At 39.4% G+C, this 13,078-nt stretch overlaps 1 protein-coding gene across 1 annotated transcript in view; it reads left to right on the top strand.

Moving 5' to 3' along the window:
- Positions 1-13,078, top strand: part of fibcd1b (fibrinogen C domain containing 1b) — a 110,541-nt gene that overhangs the window by 14,997 nt on the left and 82,466 nt on the right. The gene's annotated exons all lie outside the window — the stretch shown is intronic.

Here is a 13,078-nt window from a genome sequence, read left to right as displayed (position 1 = left end):
GCTACAACACTTTGTTGCGGTGGCTTACTCTAAATGTCACTGCATGCTCTGTGTATTGAGCTTTCGATAGTTTTTTTCCCCCTTTATAATAGATCTTCCAAAATGAAAATCTGGAAATGAATAAAAATGGATTTATGATTTCAATCAGACTACTAAGCTTCTCGAATCGACTTTTTTAGCAGAGTAGCAAGGAAGGGAAATGACTGGGTGAAGACAGTGCTCAAATGTAAGCTGACAGAGGCTCAAGTTAAAAAAAAAAAAAAAAATCTTTTGTGCTGTGTTCTCACGACCAATCCCCCCATTAGGAGTCCAGGCATTTTAACTCATCACTGCAGCTCTCCCACAGGACTTATACAGAGAAGGCATCAGTTCCCATAAGCCATGTTCACACTAGTACAGTGGGAAAAGCAGCAACAAGGTGCAAAGTGGTTTATCCATTATAGTGGATCATTTATTCTGACACTTTAGCCCATGTGTGAAAAGTCATTTAGAGTGAGATACTGCGCATCCCTGTAAAGCATAATGGCCAAATCCCAGTTAATGAATATAGAAAAGCTAGTAATCCAAATACCATGATGTAATACAGCCAAGTTTCCTCTTACTGTAGTTACTTAGAGCATCTTACTTTTGGCTCATTTCTCTAGTGTGTACGTGTCATATGAAACTTAACATTCTCCAGTGACCCATGACCATCTCTATTTACACTGGGTTTTTGCATCTGATTGTGAATTTGGCTTTAAATGGGATCTCTAGGGAAGTGCAAAACGTGACAGTGGCTTAATCAGTCTTAAAACACTCACAACACCCCAGGCTTATTACTACAAGCTGTCAGACCGCATCAGTCGTACAACGATACTGCTTTTCTCTGATCAAATTTGTCACATCATGCCAGGCTGGATCAGAAGGTGCAGGCACATTCGACACATTTAGGAAAGAGCCTAGATGTGTTCAGACAAGTCACTTACATTTAAACACCAATTAAGCCTCATGCACCACTTATATCTGTAGTCTATTAGATTGTCACCCATCACTATTAGGAGGTACTTGAAAGCCCTCTGGCATTCTGGGAAAATAATTACATTCTTTCTGCGTCATAATTACTGCCTTGAAAGTGGCTCTTTCAAACACTAACAAAGCAGGCTCTTACTCTTTCTCCATCTCCCCATTTCTCTCCCCCTGAGGTCTGCCTTTCTCATCTGTCTGTTTTCTCCCCAGACACTAATGAAGCGGTTTAATCTCGTAACTCCAGAGGAATTGTCAGCAGAGAACTACATTAATTAAGTTCTTGTGTGTTTTCCTTTTAAAGTTTCCACATTTTGACAATAAGCCAGACCTATAGGTTTCCCACCTTTACTGTTGCTTTGTGATTCACGAAGAATCGGACTGCAGATGTTTGGGGGCAATATGTTGTTTAATTAGTCAAAATGAAAGCAATGTTGTTTTGTGCTGTGAAAGATTTTTCAGCGCAATCGGCAGCTTAACTCAACTCGGTGTGTAATCTAGAGAGTCATATTAAGCTGGTAACATTAGGATACTATATGCTTATTTTCCCTTCTCACTTCTGAACCTACACATTGCAAGAAGTTGGTATGAAAAACCCACTAGACATGAGGTGAGTTTGAGTTATTATATAGTTCTAGTTCAGTAAATACAGTGAAAAAGCTTGTCTGCTACTTCCTGAGCATGACTGATGTCTAGCTCTAGCTAACCACACTCAATTGGTCTGTTTATGCAGTCTCTCTACATTTATTTAGTCCTTGCCTTCCGACTGTTCATTTGGAGTACTTTTTTTTGACACAGTCCTAGTTCATTCACAGAAAAAGTGACAGTTGTGTGGCAGTTCCTTTTACAAACAGCCAGGGAGCAAGCCTGCTTCTGCTCTCATATTTGCCTGCTCCTCAGTCCCAAGGTTTCAGGCTGATGACTTTTGACTGAAGTTTTCAGAATAGTGTAAAAAAAAAAAAAAAAAAGTGTACTTCCATTTTAAATGTGTTGCCTGCATTGCCTCCCCTGTCACAGCTGAAACACTTATTTTCCTATTTGGGCATTAGTAGTCCAAGCAAAGCATGGAGCTTTATGCTAGGTTAAAATTTGGATTGCATTAACTGCCTTCGGTAACTGTTAGTGCAACAGCTTTTCAAATTGGGCTACAGGACTTCTAGCTGTCATCTGTAATGGAAAAAAAAAGGTGTATGAAGTGGTATAGAATTATGTTCCTGTATTAAATTTCAAATTGTTATTTCAACTCGTGTTGAGGAAACATGGCGCTCGGATATATCTGAAGATGAAGACTTTTGCCCCCAAAACTAATAAAATTCATTTTGAGGGAAAATCAAGTCAGGATGACACCAGATTTGGCAGGAACATTAATTAAGTTAGTGAGAAGCACCACTGATGATTTTTGAGTTACATGAACCTGAATATTAACAGTATTTGATCAAGAAAGGACCTAGCCTTTAACAATACTGCGAAAAGGAAAAAAAAAAAGGAGCAACGGGAGTTGTTGATTGTGGTTTTTACCGGCCATTATTAAGACATTTGGTTCTCGACAAATTAAACAATGTATGTCTTGAATATATATATATATATATATATATAATCCATGTCAGACATGAGCAGTCCATTTTATTTCATATTCAAGCAATAGTACTTACCTTAGTGTACTACTGCTTTCCTCACGGAGTGGAAAACAGTGCTTGTAGCATTCATATTTTTGTTGCAGCAGTGTTTTGTGCATATTGCCCTGGCTCTATTTTATTTTGACTCATTGCTAGGGTATTGCTTTACCATGCAAAGTTGTATGTGTTAGCATTTGTCTGTCTTTTGATAGTTTCAAATATAAAAATATGCTCTTATTGAGACTGAAACTGTGTCATTTTCAACAAGTTACACAATAACACAAACATTTTGTCTGTGACCGATACTACACCTTATAAAGGCAGCGATCAAACCCCCGCACTCTACATGAAGAGGCCCCTTAACGATGCATGCATATCCCCATTCTGCAATACGTGCTCCACTTAATGCCCATAGCTTCTGAAGGGTTATTGTGCACAGAAATTTAGAATGTTTCCATTACAGTAAAGGCCCTATTGACAAAATTGCTTTGGTATTTATGAGTAGTGCCAGCAGCAGTACTACACTGTTTCCTCGCTGGGAAGCCCTGTAAAGGCTAACAAGACTGTAGCCAGAAATAATCTTTTCATATTCACTTTCGTCGACTGGAAGTCAGATTTAGGACTCTAGGGAAAATATTGGTTTACATTGATCTTAATGAACATGTGCAATCATCCAGACACCTCTGTGTAAGTCGACACACACATGCACATACTCTTCCCTAATGCAGAGCTATGAAGATGTTTTGGTTCTGTTGTTTAACGTGTCACTTGTAGATCTTGGGTAGATCTGTAATAATAAATCTTTAACAAGAAATTACCAACAATATATCAGAAGGCACCTTCTATAATCTTGTAGTCATATATGTTGACATCATTAACAATACGAATTGACACATGTTAGCAGTTAAATTACATCTCATACAAAAAAACTAATAATATGTTAGTAATACAACATGTTTAAGAAATATACTGCTACTTACTATTAAGGATAATAAAGTGAGGTTAAGGACTCAAGGAAAAAAATATTGCTTTGCACTGACCTTAATAATGGTCACACACAACACACTGTTCTTCAGTAATTTACCACTATAAAACCTTGATAGAGTTATTAAAAAGCCTTTTTAGTCTCCATAAATTAGCATTAGCAGTTTTTATAGCTCTTTTGCACAATAATGAAAAGAGTTTCCATTTCACCTTTTAGCCAAGTTTTCATTTATCAAACTAAGCTGCAAACAAGCAGTGGCAGACAAGATTACAGATGGAGACTGAGTGATGGCCATTGGCTTCAGTGTGTTCAGTCCAGCTTTTTATAAGTGTCACAAACCTTTGCTGGCAAGCATAGCGGTAAGACATTTCTTGTAGTTGGTCACAGGGTTTGCACACGTCTCAGGGGGGATTTTGGCCCACTCGTCTTTACAGAAACGCCTTTAGGTTTCTTTGCTTCTGCTTGGCCACTCAAAGCTTTAGCTGCCTTCACAGATTTTCTGTATGGGTACGCCTCTCCATGACCTTAATGTGCTTCTTCTATAGCCACGCCTTTGTTGCCTTGTCCATATGTTTTGGTTATTGTCGTGCTGGCCCACTCACGACCCATCTTCAGTTTTCTGGCTGAGGGGAGAGGAGATTCTCACTTGTTGTATCAGACTAGTCCGTGTTGGGGTGACTTTGGATTCAGCCCTCTAGGTCGATAATTTTCATTTCCTTGGCATCCTTTCAGTTCATATCAGTATACATATCCAGCATGTTATTTTTTTGTCATTAAAATCTGATGCTTTCAAAGTGTTCCTTTTTTAGTTTTATATATATATATATATATATATATATATATATATATACACATACATACATATACACACACACAGATATGAGAGTATCTATAAGGCTGTTTTATGAGGCTGCTGGTTGTTGATATAGTGCTCCTACTTGGTTGGAGAGGAAACACAGGGTCAGACACATTTGGCATATGTGTTTAGCTGAGGAGCCAATGGTGTGAAGCTACCATCTGTGGGATTATGACTGAATGCCTCTAAGACAAATCCTGGATAGAAATCACAATATTATAGTGACACAGAACTTTGGTTGGTCTTGGACAGCCGCTCCAGACTGAAAAAAAATATAAATAAATAAATTCATAGTTAAAAATATGATTTTATATATATATATATATACCATTTCTCCTTATAAATATATATACATATATACATATATTTATAAGGAGAAATGGTGTAAAATAAAAACAATCAAGACATATACCAGAAGTGCCAATATAAAGTATCAGTATATATGTCCCGGCTTTCACTGGCTGTTACAGGTTAAAGAAAACATCGCGTGGATTGTGCTGTGTAACTTTATTTAACACACAATATCCGTATGTGAATGTTAATGGCTTATTTGAGGATGTATGACCTCGTGTAGCTATGTATACTACACAAACTCAATTCAGAAAACACAATACGCTGCGTCAGCTGAAATGAATGCATGCAAACACTGCGAGAAATGCTCTTCACCTTCAAAATAAGACAGCATGCAGAGAAAGAAGAGGAAGGAGAGGCCAGCAGGAGAGCGGGGGGGGATGAGTTCAATCCTAAGAGACAAATCACCCGCTCTACCCTCCACTGCCTGTCCTTGGAGCTCACACTGCAATTGGCCGCACAGACACCGACTCTGTCACCAACTGTCCCTGAGACGCACAAACTGGAATGCAAAAACATATCACTGCAGCCACTATTATAAAGTACACAATCACTGTAAGGTCAGAATCGCTTCTTTGCAAGCATGAAGTCAAACAGCAAGAGTGAAAAAGGGCTTTCAGTTTAAGTTGGCTTATACTGTTACCGCTTTTCTCTAAGGACAAGGTTACGTGAGACGAACCAAATGGAGACAAAATAGTAAAAACTTTTAGTAAATGTCTTATATGTATTTTATATCTTATAAAATGTATATGTCCCTTACTGTCAGTCATAAAATTAGCATTTCTTGGAATTTTAAAGTTTTTTTAAAGATTGCAGTATGAGGTAACAAAATATTATATATTGAATGAGAAACCAGTGAGAAAGGGATCAGTTTCATGAGTAAGTCAAAAAGTTTTTAATAAAACAATATTATTGGAGGGGTTATTTGTTGTCATTTCTTTACCATATGGCTCCATCTGCATACACTGACGCTCACTTTTCTGTGAAAGTGAATTCATGAGTATAAAAATACCATAGCTCTGAAAACAGACATTTCAACAGCTCAAACTACAGTTGTTACGACTTTATGTTAATTTTCTAAGATTTCCTTTTACTTTTCCATTTTTCTTAGAATCTTCAGCCATCTAGCGATATAATTTTCACTTGTCTCTTTGATTTTCTTATTCCGTGTCATTGACGTTCCCTTTTTCTTTGTTAAGTTTTTCATTTCTTCTTTAAGAGACAGGTCTTGCTTTAAAGACCATGAAGCCAGTGATTGTGAATGTGAGGGACTGAGCTGGTGAGGCATGAGGACGCAGTGGTAATTTTATTTACCCCAAAATGCAAAAATATCCAAAGCCAGCTAATTACACAGAGCCCTTAAAAGAAGTCAAATGAGTTGAATGCATGAGGGGAAAACTACATAGAAAAGCTAACTAAATGTGTGAACTGTAAATAGAAGTCGTGTATTTCATTGTATATATTGTATTGTATTGTACTGTATGTATGTATGTAAACAAGAATTATGTGTCACGTTTGTGTGTGCAGTGTAAATGAAACTGAGACAGCTCGTATTGCATGAAAATGTTGGTGTGTGGTTACCGACTTCATAGTTGTGTGGCTGCAGGTACGCCCATCACAGTGAGATTAGGGCATTACAAATAAACCTGACTTGTCTTGACTTGAAATTAAACTTTCATGTGCAACATGCAGGTCAAATAAGGAGGATTTAAGTGTGATTGCATGAAATGTCAAAAACATAAGACTCATGCACATAAACATCTAAGGGGAATTCATTGTACTGGAGATTATACATGAACCAACAGCAGTTTTTTGACAGCAAAGTCATGCTACCTGCGCTGTAATTGTAATTTTCCCTAACAACAGAATAGCCACCTAACTGATTCTGCTTCAGCAGATACAAACATGAGGGCATCTTTGTTAAAGGTATACCCTCACCATTCAGCGGAATATTGCGGAGAGAACAGAATAGAGTTATAATTTTATTCCCGTTACCTTCATCAGGAATCATCAAAATAATTCTCATCAAGGACTCCTCACATCTGAACTTTACCAGCTTGCTTCTCTTCCTTCGTCCTTTCCACTCCCACTTCAATTTCTCTTTTTGAAATTGCAGGCCACTTAGAGTTGTGATTGCTGTTGCAAGAACAGTTAAGTGCAGAAGCACAATCATGCAAGGACAGGACACACATACCTGGACACACAAGCACATTCACAGATACCTCTATGAACTTCACACACACACACACACACACACACACACACACACACACACACACACACACACACTATTAAAAGAGCAAGATAGATCTCCACCCCGCAGCGTTGCTACTTTAATAGCAGTGCAATAAGAAGGAAGACGCATCCTCAAATAGGCAGAAATGAAGAGCTGCATCTCCTTAATGTATACATTTGCATACATCACTACGTGTAAACCATACAGGCACTCATAAATAATACATGCAAGTTGGGTATACTGGTGTCCATGCTTCATGCTACAGCTACCCTGCAGAATGACTAATGACTGTAGCTCAAATAGCACTTCTGGCTCTGAGTGTGCGTGTGTTTGTGTGCGTGCAAGTGGGTGTACATGTGCGTGCGTCTGTCCATCTATTCTTCTGTGTATGTCTATGTTTGTAACTGCATTTGCACGAAGGGGATATCCTACGTCTTGCTAATCTGACCTTCGCAAGGAGATCAGATTTTGATGCTGATGGTGCAAGACAAATGTAGTGTTTGCTCCTTTACTCGTGTTAGTGGATATGCGCATGCATGCATGTGTGTGTATGTGTGTGTGTGTGTGTGTGTGTGTGTGTGTGTGTGTGTGTGTGTGCGTGCGCGAAGCACTTCATTTATGTGAAAAACTGCATGCTGCATTTGTGTATGCGCGTGTACACGTGTGGCAGTGCACGAGTAAAAGATGTGATGCTTGAGTGCTATCGGGTGGCAAGTGCTTGTGTTCACTCTCTCTCTGAGGGGAGGCTGCGCTGCAGTGGATATTGATCTTCTAAGGGTCATGGGGTTAACTCAACCTTCTGTTATAAACTAAGGTTGTGCTGTCATTAATACCCAAAACCATTATTTTAAGGAAAACAGCACCTGATCAGTTTCAGTCTCCTAGAAACAGTATTTGGGAATATGATCACTTTCAAACATAATCAATAGTGTAAACAGCAATTGATTTTAAAAACAAATTTTGCATGGTGGTTAACTGACAATTGACACCTTTTTATTCTTTATTTATTTAACCTTTATTTTACCAGTGCTTAACATCAGCACCAGTGACAGGACACAATAAATTCCATCCCCACAGTGAAGCTCTGTCCTCTGTACAGCCCAGCTGCAGACATCATGTCGTGCAGCTTTGGTGTGTCTTCTCTTTTAGTTAAAGTTAGAAGCTTCCCTTCACCTCCATTCTCCATGTGTGAGACCAAATGGATACAGACAGACCAAACTGATGCCAGCCATCATCATTCTGGCAAGACAGTGAACAAGCTGACCTCCAAACTTGTTGAATTTCAAATTTCCGTCCCTGAATTAATTAGGGCATCTTTGCTTTGTTGGGTAGTGACATTTGAATCCTCAGAAAAAAATACAATAAATAAATGCATTTGCATTAGTCTTTGCTTTCAAATAGCCCAAGTTATCTTTGACTTCAAAGAACTTTGAGTATTCTATAACTGTTATTTTGCCATATTTTAAAGTACTTCATGGGTTTGGAAAATAATTTGTTCAAATATCTGTGTATTATTAAGGCAGTAAACTGTGCAATTAAAATAAAAAATTTTTAAAAAGATAATGTGACATTGTAAATTTCAAGATGTTTTACAATTTATCTGAAAATCTTCTTAAAGGAGCAGTCATTTTTTGAGTTTAAAAAAGGATGTTGTACTCATTGATCAGTGTGTAATTACATCTTCCAACAAACTGATGCATTCTCTTAGAAACTTAGAATTAATTCATTAAATATACACAGGAGCAGGCACCGGTCTGTGGAAGTGGCCATGGCATCTGAATAAAACCTCATCCTCCTTACCTCAAGCCTCATCTCCTGAACTATAACACATACAAAAGTGCATAAACATGCTTGTTTATTCCCAATATTGTCACAATAACTTACTGTCCACAGATTAGACATGCAACCTACCTGTCTCCAGTCTGCTGACAACGAGCCAGCTAAACAACAACAACAACAGCAGCTGGTTAGAAACTAACATTATGCCAGCTAAGGTTAATCTTGAGTGTCCAAATCACGCTTCCCATCTGATAAACAGTTTGATTATATTCACACATCGTATGAGAGTTTATTCGCTAAATGTCCGAATCCAACAATGTTACATCCACAAACTCATTGACTTGTATCAAAGTTTTACAGCCTCCTCCAGAGTAAATAGATATGGATGCTTCTCACCTGCATTGGCAGCTGAGGTAAACTGTGGACTGACAGCCCAACCAGACAGCAAAAACACCCTCTTTGCTCTCTGGGTACACTCACTACAGATGAACAGAGTCCAGAGTTTTTGAGGTGATTCGGGGGTAAAAATGTAAAACACAGATTTTTTGCTAAGTGTTGATATTATTCAAATATGTTAAAATATAGTTCGTACAATTTTTTTTTCTTTTTTTTTTTACACACAAATAGTAGTCAGCTGACTGCAGCCATTATGGTCTAGATTTCTAGCTTGCTCTTGGCTAAATCATGTTTACCTTAGCTAAGATCATGGACTTGAATTGGGAGGCTTAAAGAAACAGAACTCCTCTGACTGCAATCTGCAATGTAGTGGTGAAACTTTACACACTGTAACTATAAGGTTTAATGATTCGCTGGAGAGTGTCACAGTTTATTTTTGAGGAATGTCGCAAATTATTTTCACACTATTAAAGTTTCTTTTTTCTTTTAGATATTGTTTGTTATAGCAGTGTCTATAAAGAATGCAAATTTAGGAAGATAATCTCGTATATGAAACATTGCTGAACTATGTAAGGGCTTTTACACCTACATGATATCCTTTTGCTTTTGATCCTGCTTTATATACCTCCCTTTTTCTCCTTTTTTCATCATTCTGTCCCCTCATTTAGCAGTCTGCAAGTCCCATTAAATGATTAGTAAGCCCACAAGTGAATATATGCAAAGCCTCTTCCACTCCATCGGCTTAGTGAGCAGTAGGCTTAAACACACCTTGCTAAAGTCCCTGTCACACAGACTCACACAGAGGTATTCTGCAAAGCGAACTAATTATGCCAAGAACAACACGCTCTCACAATCCAAATATTCTTAGATAGTCTGGGGATACTTGCCCAAAAGATTTATATCCACACACTATCCATGCACTCATGCAAACACATATGTATGCTGATTGAAAAAACACACACGTACACATTCAGGCGCACCGAGGATAAGTCTGAGCCCTTCCTGTCTTTTTGAGACGTGCCTCATCAGATAGGATTCTGCTTGTAAGGTTCAACCAATAAAAAGCCCAAATATTCCATTAAGTGTAAATCCTCTCCACTGGTGGAGTTTGTGGAGTCAGTTTAGGACTAGACAAACACTGCCAAACAGTCATGCCCACACTTGGACCACTGCCAGCAAGAAGCCCCACAGATATTGGTGTGTCACTGTCGGGCACGTGCGTATATGTTTGTGTGCACAGACGGCAAGGAACCCCAATGTGAGCACTAGCAGGCAGGAGAATGAACAAACTAAAGCTCTGATACATGCTGCTCAGTATAATGGAAAGGCAGAGTCTCAGGAATCTAAGCTGGGTGCAGCTGCAACACAGAAGCTTTGTTCCGTGTGCGTGTGTTCACGTGTGATGTTTTCCTGTCTTTTTGCCCTTTCTCAACGAAACAGGAGTGCACGTTGTGTCCATATATGTTGGTGCGTACACACATTTTGTATACTCATGCAGTAGCAGTCGCAGTAGCCTGTTCTCATTACTAGTTATTACTCGAATGAATTTGTATGTGATACAAATTCATTACGCTTTACTCTACTATGTAGCTGACTTGTTAGTTTGTTGGCCATATCACTGTGGAGTCTGTGTTTGTTTAGTAAAGCAGCTCTGTAGCTCTCTGTGTACTGCACAGACAGCTGCAATGTTTTAGGCAGAACAGACATAGATTTCTATCACTGACCCTAAGGCTGCTCATTAGAATTCAGCACACCTCTCTCAAATCTCCTTCTTCCCCTATCCACCCACCCATAACTTTTTTTTCCTCTCTTACTGCCTTACTTTATTCCTTTCTTGCTTTCTTACACATTGGAAATGAATGCTTAGAGCGAAAAAGGTGAGCTATTGGTCAGCCAAGATAACAATGACTGTGTGAGTAGCATACGCAGCAAGTCACAATGGACAAAACATACATAAAGACAAGCACTGCTGCACAACTGCATACACACAACTGCGTACACACATATAAAAACACTGTATGTCCATTATATAGCTACTATGTTTTATATATCAACATTAAAATCCTAAAGGGATCCCTCATACCTGCTGAAATCTGAGAAAATTATCAGCAAACTCCTCAACTTCAAGGGGATTCTAAGAGTCTTACACCCTTACAGCGCTGCAGTCGACATGTTTCAAAAGGTGCAACCTTTATTTTGATGGCAAAAGTTCGCTGTTTACATTTTGTGTCACACTTTTCACAGGTTCACTGTGACTTTGAGAGTAGCTGACCAGTGTATGTCCAGTGATGTACCAGTGATGTCGGCATGTTCTTCAGACTATGGATGACTGTGGCAGTCTCCTAGTGACCAAAGCAACCACGAAGAGGTTTTTGCCAACTTGTCAGCATACCCATTTTTCCCAAGCATCAGGGGGTCAGTGACCGTTGTCCAGACTTGCGTGACTGGGGCTTTTTGCAATCGATATCCCAGTGACTCCCATCAACCCTCCAGCAACCACTTACTAACTGGTTGAGATAGACACATATTTCCCTCACAGCCAATTGTTGCCAGATGGTTGCAGATAAGTCCCTAGGTCTGTGTGACTGTGGTGCCGTTTACACGAAGCCGTTTTCACTGGAAACGGTGTCGTTTTGATGCGTTTCAGCCTTTCGTTTACACGATGGCGTTTCAGAAACGATCCGCGTTTACACGAGGACATGTGAAACGATGAAAACGATGTAGTTCCCATGCCAGGCCACAAGTTGGCGTTGGTTTTCTCTTTGCAAAGTTTGTTTACGCAAGACGCGCATGCGTGGAGTGACACAGTAGGTAGTGCGGCAAATTGTTCATTACTTACAAAACGGCCAATGTGAGAGGTTTTGTGTGGACCGATGATGAGGTTGGATCGCTGCTGCACACAACGCTGAATTACAAAACGGTAAAAACACAGGAAAAGCATAAGAAGCACTCGTGAATCCGCGAGTACTGTTTATCAGTTTGCGCGTGCGCGAAAAACTGGCCGTCGCAACCATAGTGCGCATGTGCGAGTCGAGCGTTTTCAAATCACCCCGGTTTCAAGTGTTTACACGAAAACGCAAGCCGGTGCGTTTCTGAAACGCTCCACTCTGGACCCCGTTTCTGAAACACATCGTTTTCACTCTGTTGTCGTGTAAACAGAAGGGCGAAACGCATCAAAACGACACCGTTGTCGTGTAAACGCAAGGCCGAAACGCATCAAAACGACACCGTTTCAAAATGAAAACGGTCTCGTGTAAACGGCACCTGTGTCTCAATTGCTTGACCCTACTGTCACCATGATTGTCACATGTCCAAAGTAGCAGACAAGTTAAAGTCACATGGTTAGTAGTCACATATCCGCAAAATCACAATAGCAGTTGTTAGCATCACAGCAGTTGGACCAATCATGTGATGTTAGCATCCAAATAGTTCTCAGACCAAACCAGAGGTAAAAGAGAGTGTGGGAATGATGTGTCTGCGGAAGTCGGTGGTGGTTTGCAAAACCAAACCCCAGTCAAATCAAACCTACTCCACAGCCTGGTTGCTGAAAATTAGAGCAGTTTTAAAGTAATCTTACAATACTGCTCACTGTAATAAATTTATCATGTCATAACAGGTGTAAAGGGAATATATAGTCTTAGTCAAATTCACCAAGGAAAATCTTGTGACACCACGCTTGGATAGAAAACACATTTTGATATATTAATTGCTAATATTTGCTGCATCCATTCTTAAGTACTCAGATGGGTGTGGGGATGTGTGCTTTTGTGTTGGGGTGATTGTCCCCGGCTAATTGAGCAATTCCAGTGGGGGAGCAGTAGTGTTTTAAGGTCACGGATCAACGTGGTCTCTGGGAG

The sequence above is a fragment of the Archocentrus centrarchus genome, chromosome 12 (assembly GCF_007364275.1).
Source record: "Archocentrus centrarchus isolate MPI-CPG fArcCen1 chromosome 12, fArcCen1, whole genome shotgun sequence".
NCBI lineage: Eukaryota > Metazoa > Chordata > Actinopteri > Cichliformes > Cichlidae > Archocentrus > Archocentrus centrarchus.
Note: the sequence above shows the minus strand (reverse complement) of the source record. Positions and strands in the feature narration are given on the sequence as shown.